General features: G+C 32.6%; 1 protein-coding gene across 7 annotated transcripts in view; it reads right to left on the bottom strand.

The window, feature by feature from the left end:
• The window catches only part of NBEA (neurobeachin), a 620064-nt gene that overhangs the window by 493319 nt on the left and 111657 nt on the right, over window positions 1-15088 (bottom strand). The window lies entirely within an intron of this gene.

Here is a 15088-nt window from a genome sequence, read left to right as displayed (position 1 = left end):
ACATGCTTAGAGAATTTAAAATATGTTCACAATATTGCTTTGGAAGAATACACCTATTTTCTAAAATAAACTTTTCATTTAGACCTGTTTTTAAAAACAACTTATATATATGTATTTAAATATGCAACGTGTTACTTATGTCCGTATATGCCCTCAGGAAAGTTCATGAAAGCAAAGAAAATAAGACGATTTATGTCATATTGAAATAAAAAGTGGCAATCGATTACACAATGTATACACAAATACATAAAAACACAAAGATATATTCCAGACAAACATAAAGCACTTGATATGTCTGTGGAATGAAGGAAGAAACAAAAGAAAAATAAATTATTGCATTACATTAAGCTTTGATAATGTATTACTTCACAAAATTATATGAACAATTTTCAATCAGCAGCATCGATACATGGTAGCATTCCTAACTAAGAAACTATATACCCTTCATTATGTATGCTTACTGTAGTTTATAACAATAAATGACTCTAAGCCAGACTTTATCAGCATTAAAATAATATCCATTTACACTGCTTTATAATGTACCCCAAATTGTCTATTTACATTCACACAAATTTCTAAATATATTTTAAATGCACAAATACTCATTTCTACATGAAATTAAGAAAATTTGGTAATGAGGAAAACTTGAAAATTGTTAAGGCTCAAAAGGAATCTAAAGTTATTCTGTTTTCTAAAGTTACTCTAGCTCTTCAGGTTTCTATAGAATTGACAACACATTTATCTGATAATGCGGCTATTCTTGTTCAAATCAGAAATATTCTCATAAAAAGAACCAACAGCAAAATTAACATCATTCTTATCGCTATAAAATTGATAGTTTAATGGATTACATGATATCAGCTAGAAAAATAATAGTATATATGTAAATAAACTACTTCGTTACAAGAAATTAAAATTCAATTACATTAACTAGCCCTGTATCTTTAAGCCACAAAAAAGAAAACAGTAAACTAGTATTGCAAATCAATGATATTCTTTTACTTTGTCCTAAAGTCAAAGATGGATATTTACAAGAAAAACACAACTACCAAAGAATCCCTTGAGATTTTTTTTTAATGTTTCTGTAAAGAACAGCTATTAAGCAATCTAATCCAATTTACATGAATTGTATCAATAGTCAAAGCCACTTCACAAATAACTGCTTAAGCACTGATATACATAATACATCTGCCTAAGTGTTTGAAAAGAATAAAGAAAACTATTGCATAGAGATTACACAATTTCCTAATCTGTTCATGGAATTCTTACCTACAGCTGAGTTAGTGATTTAGGGGGAAAGATGACTAAGACTCCTAAACATTAGCACTGCCAAAAAGAAAGACTAGAAATGCCTCACTATGGTTCCTATGGTCCATGAAAAAATGCAAAAAAGTATTTCTTACAATAGATCACCCTTCTATAGAGAACCATACAAAATTACAAAGTTGCCATGGATTTTCTTATTCTTTTATGTCAGAAGGACTACTCTTTCTCAAACATCTAATGAATTAATAACTCAGACTTCTAAACACAGTGGAGTTCCATTACAAAAGCAGAAATATTAATTTTATTATTCCAAAATATTAACACAAGACTACCCATATGTTAATTTCACTTCAGTTTTATCTATGACAACAATTGAAAAGTCAAATGCATTCACCAACAAAAGTATTTTTAATTTATACCTAAAACCCAATGCAATAGCAATACTACATCTTTTGAAAAAATCTTTAAAATAGGTATATTTGACATGGTGGACTTAATAGTAAATAGATGGCCATCTTCGAAGAGGAACATTTTCAAACATAATTTAACAAACTTACCAGTAACTAAAATGCATCGGATTGCTTCAGGGCTCACAATTAACTTGCAAAATTCTGTGTACTGCCATACAAAATTTCTCTCCATTCTTGCCTATTTCCAACTCCCCTAGATACAAAGGCAAATATAAAGGATACTTCAGCCCATTCCTATATCTCCTACATACCACTTCCTGTCTAGACACATCAGTTCATCTGTAGAGGATCTAAATATACAGGATAAACCAAAAAGCAAGTATCTGTGTCAGCCAAAACTAGTATACACAACACAGAACATTCTTTTGAAAAGTATAGCAATACCCAGAAACAGATTTTCACAGGAATATTTTACTTGATAGACAAAAAGTAAACTGGTTTTTACCTCATAAAGTCAAATTGCTAAACTTTTCAATAGACAATTCTATAATGTATGTTCTGTAAGTAACAATTCTACTTCAGGAATGGTTAAGGGTTTTTAATTCTGTCTCCTTTTAAGGAAAATGACACTAATAAACTATAGGGTTATTTCTTCAAAATAATTACCATCTTCTAATTCTTTAATGAGCTTTAATTAAATTAGGAAAAATTTATTTCAAATATCACACTAGTAAAGGGCTATACCTTAAGAAAAATGAAGGAAATAATACAACAATACCTCTAACGACTTAGCATATTAATAATCTCTCCAGAGCTTTCTGGTCCACATTATTAAAGAATTACCACAATATTCTTGGCCCACAAATAACGGATAATATTTAACAACTACGTATAAACATGACTCATTTTTGTTCCTAATGAAAAAAATACGTACCACCTTTAGGAGCCATTAAAATTTATGTAAATATAGATTTTGACTTGATTTCAATATAACTTTATCCATTTCAACCTGTCCTTTATTTTTTAAAAATAACTGATGTAGATAACTCATGTAATATTATCCCAAAACTTGTATTATCTTTGAGGAATTTTATTAAAGATGCAATATATCATAAAGATAGACTTAATTTATAACTGAAATTATTAAGATTTAATATATAACCCAAGTTCAGTTCAGAGGCAGTTCTTAGGGTACAGGAAACTGGCTTTTCAATTTGCTTTGTACGGAAACAAAGCACCTCAGCTAGATGGGCTGTTTAAATATATTAAGAAGAATGGAATTAATAATGTAAAAATTAAAGATTCCCCCTGAAATTCAACAACTCATCCACTTACATAAGGGTGTTTTTAATCTCTTAAGAAACACTACAGGCAAAATAATTGTCAGAATAAATTCAGAAGTAGATTAAGTTCCAATAAGATTTAAGGTACCAGTAATGGGGGAAATTCTTTTGACTTTTTCATAAGGTTTCATCTCTTATGTAGCCTAATTTAGTACTGAGAAACACTGAAATCTTGCAAAAGATGAATACATATATAAAATATCTAATATAGTTTCTATGCTATTTCTTTCACTACAAAACTCTTCCAAGATGAGAGTGATCATAGCAGGAATAAAACTGTAAAAGAAATCTTTTTTTTTTTTTCAAGTCCAGACCCAAGAAAATTTCACACTCAACACAATTAATTTCCAGTGACACAAAAAATTCCCACAATAAGTTAGAAGAGTTAAATTCCTTCACAGTTCAAAATTAGAAAGTTCTAAACCAAAAGCTTCTAACTCCACGTACCTTTAGCAGTCACTTTTAGACCATGTATTCCTGAAGATGCTATCTCAAAAGACCACTGCCTAACTGCCTACCTAGGCAATAAACCCTGACACACAAACTGTCACATTCATCAATTCAAACATCAAGTGGAGATACATGCCAAAATAAGTAAAATACATTTATCTGCAGAGTCAAATAAGGAAAACAGTGAAATGCAGTACAGTAAAATGTGAGGACAGATGAAATACACTGGGTAGCACATGAAATCACTAAGCCTCCCTTAGCCATGAAATCTCTCCTCAGCAACTTCTCCCTTTTCTTTCAGCCTCATAAGGAGGCAGACAGCCTCATGACTGTCATAGCTATCTAAGAACATTCTTTAAAGGCTCTATTAAAAGTTAGTCAGGCTATCACAGTTTTTTACCTTCCTTTGTCTGGTAACAGATTTTAATTTTATGTTTCATCGGTCTATTTTATTTCTGACAAAATATATTATAGCAAAAAAAATAGACATTTGTAAAATTGTAACTGTAATGTGTCAAAAGTTGTCTTATGAAGGAAACAAAATTTTACAATGTGTACAGGTAGAGGAACTCCAAACCTCTTATGACATCATTATGTGTTAGCATATAGCATTTACCAGTATTTACATAGTTTGACAACCAAATAGCCTTTTGATCATCTCTATTCATAATTCTCTATCAATAACCAATAGATATTTATTATAACGCTCCACTGTAAAAGAGATAACTCTTAAAGCCTACTCATTTTTAATTTAATTCCAGCCAACAAACAATCACAATGCTCTAAGTGTCCTAGCACCTTTATGAGAGCTTTCTGGACATGTTTCTAGTGGCAGCACCACTATCGTGTATAATCCATGGATACATGAATGATTTAGAAATTTAATGATGTAACTCCCTAATACCTAATAAGTTCAAAGCTTCAAAGGAAAAACAGAGATAGGTTATAATGACAAATAGGTGATCTTAACTATATATGCATACTCTAATGTCCTTCATGATCAAAACATGCACAGCAGGGAAGCCAAATAGTCCCTTCTCCTGGTGTTGGGTCTACTTTCAGCCAAGCCTCAGATAAAAGCGGGATTAAAAATACACCCTAGAAGTACTGAAATTACCAAAAAATAAAAATAAATAAATGAAATAAATATTAAAACAGCTAGCTACACAAAAAGATGAAATAATTATTTGATACTTAGGCTTCATATACATCCAGGAATTCTCTATCCTTTTCATAATTAATTTCATTTTAAAAATGATCATGTAGTAAAACCAACTACTTTACTTCTTTTCTTTGTGTGTGTTTGTGTGTGTGTATGTAATTCTGAGAATGCTAGACGTATAGATTTGTATAACCCCACCACAATCAAGGTAAGATGAGTCCCATCACACACAAAAAACTCATTTATCCTATCCCTTTATACCCTTGCAGTCACACTCTCTCAACAGCCAAAACAACCTTGGGTAACTACTTCTCTCTTATATGGATATAGTTTTGACTTTTCAAGAATGTCATATAGATAGTCATACAGTATGTAATCTTCTTAATATGTTCTTCTTGACTGCAACATATTGCCTCTTGAGATTCATCTAAGTAGTTGCATACATCAAGACTTTTTTTCTTTTAATTGATGAATAGTATTCCCTTGAATAAACAGACTACCTAATGGGTACATGTGAGCTGTATCTAGTTTACAGCAATTATGAATAGGACTACTGTAAACATTCACATAAAGGTTTTTGTGTGAACAGTTTTCATTCATTTCTCACAAATACAAATCCAGGAGTAGAAAGGCTGAATTATGTGGTAAGTATATGTTTAACTTCATAACAAACTGCCAAACTGACAGAATGGCTGTGCCATTTGCCAGTCCCACCAGTAATAGGCTCCAGTTGCTCCTCATCCTTACCAGCACTTGGCATCATGAGTGTTTTTTTTTTAATTTTGGCCTTTCTACTAACTGTGTAGTTACATCTCATAGTGTTTTAAATAAATTGGTTAATGATGTTGAACATCTTTTCATGTGCAATTTTGACATCCTTATGCCTTCTCTGGTGAAGTACCTGCTCAAGTCTTTTGCCCATTTTTTAAAATTGGATTTCATGCTTTCTTACTACTAGTGTTTGAGAGTTTTAAATGTAGTCTTGATATTAGTCCTTTGTCAAATTGATTTTCTATCATCTTCCTCCAATCTGTAAAATGTCTTTTCATCGTTTCTTTTGCAGAGTAAAAGGTTAAATTTAACTTTGATGAAGCCAATGTCAAATTTATCAATTTTTTCCTTGTATGCATCACACTTTTAAGGTCACGTCTAAAATGCCTTTGCATAGCCTAGGTTGCAGAGATTTTCTCCTATGTTTTCTTCTAAAAGTTCTGTAGTTTTATATCTTACTTTTACAGCTGATATTTGAGTTAATTTTTAATGAGGCTGAGGTTGAGGTTCATTTTAGCATACAACTATCCTTCTTCCCTTACACTGCTTTTGCACCTTTGACAAAAATCAAACAAACAAAAGTAGAAGTACCTACTTTAATTTTGGACAAGACTTCAAAGCAAAGAAAGTATCAGAGATTAAGAACAGCATCACACAATGATAAAGGAGTCAATTTTCCAAGAAGACACCAATATCTAAAGCGCATATACCTAACAACAGAACATAAAATTATGTAAAGCAAAAACTGCTACAACATTAAGGAGACATAGATGAAATCACTATCATAGTTGGAGATTTCAGCATCCCTCTCTCAGAAATGGACAACTACAGGGGTCAGAAAATCTGTTAGGACATAGTTGAACTCAACAACACCAACAAACAGCTGGAGGTAATTGGCATCTATACACTACTTCACTCAACCACGTTAGAATAAACGTTCTTCTCAAGCTTGCATAGACCATTCACTAAGCTAGACAACATTCTGGGCCATAAACCATATCTAACAGATTTAAAATAGTGGAAATCACACAATGTCTACTCTCAGATCACAATGGAATTAGCTAGAAATCAGTAACAGAAAGACAACTGGAAAATCCCACAATGTGAACATTAAACGGTGCACTTCTAAGTAACACATGGGTCAAAGAAGAAATCTCAAGAGATATTAAAAATATTTTTGAATGAAAATACAACTGATCAAAATCTGTGGAATAGGGGCTTCCCTGGTGGCGCAGTGGTTGAGTCTGCCTGCCGATGCAGGGGACGCAGGTTCATGCCCCGGTCCGGGAAGATCCCACGTACAGCGGAGCGGCTGGGCCCGTGATCCATAGCCGCCGAGCCTGTGCGTCCAGAGCCTGTGCTCCGCAGTGGGAGACGCCACAACAGTGAGAGGCCCGCGTACGGCAAAAAAAAAAAAAAAAAAAAAAAAAACTGCGGAATAAAATGAAATCAGTGATTACTGGGAAATTTAGAGCATTCAATGTTGTGATATTGTGATTTATAATAAGAAATGTGCATTTGTTCTTGGTCCCCATTTTTGGCACAGAGGTCTGGCAGAGCTAGCTCCCTTGAAATTTCCTAAGGGATGGCAGTAATAAAAAGTGTCTTCTGTCATGTTAATGAAGTGACTTTTGGAACTCACTTAAGGATGAGAGCCAGTTGCCAACACAACCAACCATATAATTAGAGGGTTGGAACTTTCAGTCCAGCCCACCTACCACCCACCTACCTCCAGGGAGAGAGGGGAGAAGGGCTGGAGATTGAGTTCAATCACCAACGGTCAATGATTTAATCAGTCATGTGTATGTAATGATGCCACCATTAAAAAAAAAAAAAAAACACAGGGCTGGGAGAGCTTCCCAGTCTGTGAATATATGGAGGTACTAGAAGGGTGGCATACCTGCAGAGGGAATGGAAGCTCCATGCCCTCTCCCCATACCTTGCCCTATGCATCTCTTCTATTTGGATGTTCATCTGTATCCTTCATCATCCTTTTATAATAAACTAGTAATCCAGTAAGTAAAATGTTTCCCTAAGCTCTGTGAGCCACTCTAGCAAAGTAATTGAACCCAAGGGGGTGGCGGGAACCTCTGGTTTATATCCAGTCAGTCAGAAGCACCAGTAACGACCTGGACTTGCAAGTATCACCTGAAGTCCAAGGAGGAGGTTACTGGAACCTACCATCTACAGTCAGTTGTTCAGAAGTACAGGTGATAACCTGGACTTACAACTGGCATCTAAAGTGAAGAGGGCCAGTCTTGTGAGATTGAGCCCTTAACCTGTGGGATCTGATGCTATGTCAGATTTGAGTGTCAGAATTGAGTTAAATGATAGGATACCCAGCTGGTGTCACAGAGAATCTTTGGTGGTATGGGGGGAAAACCATGCCTCCACATATTGGAATTGGATGCTCAGACCTCTATAATGAAAAAATATATATATATATATTATATAATCTAACAGTCATTAATCTAAATTTTCACCTTAGCAAACTAGGAAAAAAAAAGAGTAAATGCCATCTAAAGTAAGCAGCAAGAAGAAATAATAAGAGCCAGAGTATAAATCAAAGAAACAGAAAACAGGAACTCAATAGAAAAAGTCAATGAAAACAAAAGCTGGCTCTTTAAAAAGATTAATAAAATTGATAAGCCTCTAGGCCAGACTAACAAAGAAAAAAAAAGGAGAAAACGGAAATACTAATATTAGAATTGAAAGAAGAGACATAACTACATATCCCATGGAAATTAAAAGAATAATAAAGGACACTGTGAGCAATTCTATGGCCACAGATTTGGGAACCTAGATGAAAAGAAACATTCCTTGAAAGACATCGCCTGCCAAAAGTCACACAAGAAATAGACATTTTTGAATATACCAACATCTATTAAAGGAATTGAATCAATAATTAATAGGCAGAAATCACCAGGCCCAGATGGATTCACTGGTGAATTCTACCAAACACTTACGGAATAAATTATACCAATTCTCTACATCTCTTTCAGAGGACAGAAGCAGAGGAACTACTTTCCTAACTCATTCTATGAAGACAGCATCACTCATACCAAAACTAGACAAAGACATAATAAGTAAAGAAGACTACAGACCAATATCTCCCATGAACAGACATGTGAAAATCCTCAACAAAACATGGGCAAATTGAATCCAAACAAGATAAAAAGAATTATACTCCACAACCAAATGGGATTTCTCCAAAGTATGCAAGGCTGGCTAAAAAAGAAACATCACTTTCACATCTACAGATGAAGAAAAAGCATTTGACACGGTCCGACAGCCACTCATGATAAAAACTCTCGGGAAACTAGGAATAAACAGGAACTTTCTCAACTTGATAAAGACTATCTATAAAAAACCTACAGCTAACGTCATACTTAATGATGAAGAACTCAAAGTTTTCCCACTAAGATCAGATACAAAGCAAGGATGTCCCCTCTCACCACTCCTTTTCAACATGACACTGAAAGTCCTTGCTAATGTGATAAAATATATACAGGTTGGGAAAGAAGACATAATACTGTCTTTGGTTACAAACAGCGTGACTGTCTATGTAGAAAATCTAAAATAACTGACAAGAAACTAATAATCTATTACTTCATTCACTGCTGCTGGGAATGAAAATGGTACAGCCACTTTGGAAGACAGTTTGGGGGTTTCTTACAGAACTCAACATACTTTTACCATATAATCCAGCAATCATGCTACTTTGTATCTACCCAAAGAGTTGAAAACTTATATCCACACAAAAACATGCACACAGATATTTATAGAAGCTTTATTCTTAATTGCCAAAACTTGGAAGCAACCAAGATGTCCTTCAGTAGGTGAATGGAAAAATAAACTGTGGTACATTTAGATATTAGAATATATATTATTCAATGCTAGAAAGAAATGAGCTATCAAGCCATGAAAAGACATGGAGGCACTTTAATTGCATATTACTGAGTGAAAGGAGACAATCTGAAACAGCTGCATTCTGTATGATTTCAGCTATATAACATTCTTGAAAAGGCAAAATTATGGAGACAATAAAAAGATCAGTGGTTGCCTGGCGGCAGTGTGAAAGGGTAGAACACAAAATATATTTAGGAATGTGAACATATTTTTTATGATATTATAATGATGGATACATGGCATTATACTTTTGTCCAAACTTATAAAAAGTATGATACCAAGAGTGAACTCTTAACTATGGACTTTAAGTGATTATGATCTATTGATTTATGTTCATCCTTGTTAAAAAAATATACGATTCTGGTGAGTGATGTTGATAATAGGGGAGGATATGTATGTGTGAAGAGGGGGAGTATATGAAAAATCTATTTATTCCTTTCCATTTTATTGCAAACCTAAAACTGTTCTAAAAAATAAAGTCTTCAACAAAAATAAAAATTAATTTAAAACTTTAAAAATAATGTCAAATGTGATATAAAATGTGCAGAAGAGAAAGTTATGAGTTTTTATTTGGAGAAGGTTGAGTTTGAGTTTGGGTATATGAGCCTAAATAGAAGGCTACAACAGAAAAAGCTCTGGGTGTTGTCCATCTAGGTAGTAAGACCATAAACCCAGAAACAAAATAAAATAAAGGCCAATAAAATTATAATACTAGGAACTTCCCTCCCAGTCCAGTAGTTAAGACTTCGCCTTCCAATGCAGGGGTGTGGGTTCGATCCCTGGTTGGGGAACTAAGATCCCATATGCCGCGTGGCCAAAAAACCAAAACATAAAACAGAAGCAATATTGTAGCAAATTCAATAAAGACTTTTTAAATGGTACACATCAAAAAAAAAAAAAAAACTTTCAAAAAATTACCATACTAAATTAACTAGAATTTCCTGATGATGCTTTATTAATTCTTTTATTGAAGATTCCACTCACTGCACGTAACGGTCATCACATTCAGGGGAGAGAAAGGGAAGAGAGCATAAACACTTGGGGGATTTATACCCAATTCCCATCAGAAATATTCTGAGCTTTTGAGGATGAACTCTGAATATTCGCGTATATGGCAATGTTCCTCATAAATGCAAATAATACTTATTTTAGATTTAGACTGCATGAATATCATAAAAACAAAATAAATGAAGCAATTTACCTTATTATTTTCAAAAGCAACGTAAAGATATAGAAGAGTTAAAGAAATAAATGCTATTCCATGCATAAAATAACACCTTCAGTTACAAAATATCATTAAAATATTTAAGGACAGAGAATGCTGATATGCGAACTAGAGGAAAATTAAGGCAACAAATTCAGTAAAGATGTGTCCATGGTTGCCCAATTTCCTGCAACTAATAATTTGTAGTTACCCTTCTGCCAAAACAATGCCTTGTTTGTTTGTTTTCGGTCAAAGATAAAGCAGAAGCCTTCCTTTATGGCAGGGAAAATGCACAGAGCAAAATTATGTGTTGAAAATTGAAACAGCACAAACTAATACAGCATTAAAAACAGATTTCACTAAATTTAAAGGAAACTTTTTATGGAGGAATTATTGTAGAAAAGCAATCACTTATTATGAAAAACACTTTAAAATGGACTATAAAAAATAGCTTATTTGGAAAGTCAGTGAATCAGAAGTCATAAGTCTACAAGAAACAAAATGTCCTTTCTTGTTGACAGTTGACAAACTCATTAAATTGTTAGATGTACCACAAACTTTATTATCAGATATCTTCTGTAAAGGATCCATGGAGTAAAAAGAACTTGGCTGACAAGAGAAAGCTATTTGAACACTACACTATAATTTCCCTATGTTTCAGGCAGAATACTGTATTTTAATTTTTATTTACGGAGTTATTTGCACAGTGAGTTCAATATACATTCCATTTTACTCTAGTTAAATCTCACTAAAAAAATTATTTGGTTTTCCTCCTTTAATAGAAGTAGTGGTATACATATGTCAAATATATTTTCTGTGTCTGTTTCACTTCAAAGAATACTTTCATTACTAATTTTGTAAACTTAAAAAAAAAGGCAAAATAGCAAATATGCATATAAAGAAGTGAAAGATGTACATTTTCCTGAAAAACATAAAGAAAATAAAGAGAACATAATTCTATAGATATATATTTTTAAATGTTTAAATACTTCTAGAAACCAAACTAATAATAATTATATTCTACATATACAAACAACAACCTCCACAAGGGAGACAATCATTACAAACAAGTATTAATTTCACTTCTTTAGCCTACAAAAAGAAGTCACATTTCATTTTTTATGTCAGTTCGGTGAAAATATGTAGAAATTTTTGACATTAGCTGTATAATAGTCACCTTTCCTTGAACTAAAAATCAGAAAACACAGACAAAGGATTTTTATGTCACTTTGAAGTGTAAGGGAAAATTTGGGTTGTTAGACACTGAAATGCTGGAATTTCCAGGTAATTGTGCTGGTTTACAAATGACAGTGGTGCTAATCAGGACTTTATAATGAAAATTCAATTATTAAAAGGGCTATAAAATTCAAGATAATTACTGGAATAACTTTGGCTAGCAAGCTAGCTTTTAGGAAAAAATCTGGATTTAAGCCCACGAAACAAACTAATTAATGAGTCATAATATTCACATTACAAGAGGATTCTTAATTATAGGATCATTGACATAAATGCTTTATGGGATTTTCTAAATTTTTTATAGCTTACATTCCATCAAGCAGTCTATCAAACAACCTGTATTATAACTAGAAACAAAAAGAACACTTTCCTGAGAAAGATATTTATGCAATTATAAGAATTAATTTAAATGATCACTTGTGGTTGATTTTTAATTTATCAGAGTTAAAACAGCATTAACAGTTAAATTAACAGAGTTTAACAGAGTTAAAACACATTTTAATAATACAAAATTGCATCACATCAATGGACAATCTAATATTTACTGAGGAAATAAAGAAAACTCATTAAGTGCCTACTACGTACCAGACACTCGCTGTGATACACAGTTTATATATGCTATCTTATTTTAATTCATACTACTATCAGATAAAGTTAGCGTTACAGTATTAAGATCATTCCATAGCTTGCAAAGGTGATTCTCAGAGTTAATCATGGTAGTTCAGAGTGAGAGCTCTGGAATCAGGCTCTCAGAATTAGAACTCTGGTCCTAATCTACCACTTAAATCTCTGTGACCTTCAACAAGGTACTCAATTTTTATCTCTCTCATCAGCAGAACAGGATAAAATGAGGTAATACAATTACAAACAGCTACTGGCACACAGTAAGTACTCAGTAAATGCCTTGTGCTACTATTACATACGATCAGATAGCCCCATCACATAAGAACAGAGAGTACATAATAGGACACTAGGTTGAGCCTTAGTCTGACACCAAAAGAAGGCTTGAGAACTACTCTTAGTGTATTTTTAATCTTTTGATATATAAAAACCTATTTATACCTTGTGCCAGAAAACATATTTTTTCATAGTACATTCTTCCTAAGTCAAACAAATGAGGAAGATTTGTTTTGCTTTCTATGATCTACAGAATTTAGAAACACACACTCAAACAAAAGGGGTTTTGGGGCCAACTCAGAGAAAGACAGGACATTTACAGTCAATGTATATTATCATCCAAATCAAAGGAAAATGAAATTTCTAATTCAATGAGTCATTCCTAAACACAAAATGCAAAGGCTATGATTATTTCAAGATTGGAGTTATACTTCTTGAAATCATTTATTAAGCATTTGTTATTTATACATTAAATAAATATTTACTAAATGTCTAGTGAAAGGTAATTTGTTTAATTATTGCTCTCAATGATCGCTGGACAGAATGGGATCAATCGACCAGTCCAATATAAAATAGTATTAATCCCTGAGGAATGACAAAACTTCCAAACAGCTTTTTCATCACTTGGCAGAATTACTCAAGATGATCATGGTGCTTGAGAATCATTATGAATAGCCTGAAATCACTGTAACAACTACATATTGGCATGATTTACCTACTCAAAACAAAATTACATTAAAAATACTATATGTGTTGCCACAAGCTATTGAACAACTCAGTTCAATAACATTTATTCCTTTTGTGGTTCATGTTTTGTTCGTTTGTTTCACAAAGGCTAAACTACATGTTAAAAGAAAAAGCAATAAAAAGTGTTATTCCTGGAGATTTAAATACTAATGGGGTAGCTACAAAATCCAAAAACCAGCTAAAGAAAAATCATCTTAAACCCTTGAAAGCTTTTTCTTTAACTTGATACTGACTTCAAAACTTGAGTTAACACATTTCTCAATTTTAAACCACTATATCTAGAAAACAGATAGATGGTTCACAATCAGTTTTCATCACTACAACTGAAATTCAAAATATAAGTCCTACTTCATCACTTAAATAAGTAATTCTCCATTATAAATAACATTATTGGTAGAAAATTTCAAATATAAAGTAACACGGCTCCTATTATAACAATCAGTCTCTATGATTGATGATATATATTTTAAAATATAAAATTGTAGTATTAGAGATAATCTAGATTACCTAACCCATTGTCATCATAATAACAAAACCAGCATGTATGTCAATCTACATATTTTATTGCATTTAATTTAAAAAATCCAGTGAGCTATTATTAGTCTATATATATATAATATCCTATATTATTCTATTATAATGGTAGAAACTGAAACACAAAATAGGTAATAACACTCAAAGTTGTGTAAATAATAAAGAGTAAACGAGGGATGTGAAGCCAAGTCTGTCTGACTTGAAAGTCCACACATGTAACAACTATAACATGTAGCTTTCATGATAAAACAAAAAAGCCACAAAATTTCTCCTGCACAAATAAAGCCTATTTTTAAAGGCTCCAGAAAATAAGATTATTCCTTCAATAAATTATTTTAATATTACACCCCCTCTATACAGTAAAACTCATCAATGATTAGAACAATAATAAAGTAGTGCCAACAGAGGTGAGGCTTATATAAACAATAAAAAGTTTCATAAACAGGGACTACTGAGTGGAGGAAAGTGCATGGAAACTAAGACACTTTAGCTTGAAACACAAAGGCAAAGAATTAACTTGTTTTAGAGTTTAGCTCAATTTCTCCAAAAATTAATCAAGAATTAGATAACATTGCAATTTGGGGCATGTATTTATTATACAAAAAGATTTTCCAGAAAAGGTACATAAAATTTTGTCCAAGATTTTTAAAGTTCAAATATTCTCATTCATCTAGGAGAGTTTAAAACTAACTAAAAATAAGATAACATATCCCATTTTAAGTTCTCATTCATATACATGAATTTAAGATATAGCCAGAAAATAAGAAATTCTATCAACCATTGCCCTAAAGCTAAGAATTTATGTTCTTCAAGTAGAGGGGGACGTCCCATTTAAAAATCTGCCTTTAACATTTTAAAAACTGAGACAGTATCACCACCAAAATGGTGCCCCTCAAAACTAAATATAACAAGAGACTGAATTACTGATACACACAATTGTCCACTAAAGAGCCAACCTCAGACATCAAGGGCTTTGAAGCAATTAATGAAAAAGTATTAGATAAGAATTCAAAGAAGTACATAAGTGAATCACAGGGTAGGGCTGAAATTGGGTATGTATTATTACTGAAAAGGAAAGTGGTACATTTCTTACTATATGTTTTCTATTGGCCATAAACTAAGAACACATATATCACTGAAAAAGTTAGTTATTACATGG

The sequence above is a fragment of the Phocoena sinus genome, chromosome 18, assembly GCF_008692025.1.
Source record: "Phocoena sinus isolate mPhoSin1 chromosome 18, mPhoSin1.pri, whole genome shotgun sequence".
Lineage (NCBI taxonomy): Eukaryota > Metazoa > Chordata > Mammalia > Artiodactyla > Phocoenidae > Phocoena > Phocoena sinus.
This window is presented reverse-complemented; position numbering and strand designations above follow the sequence as displayed.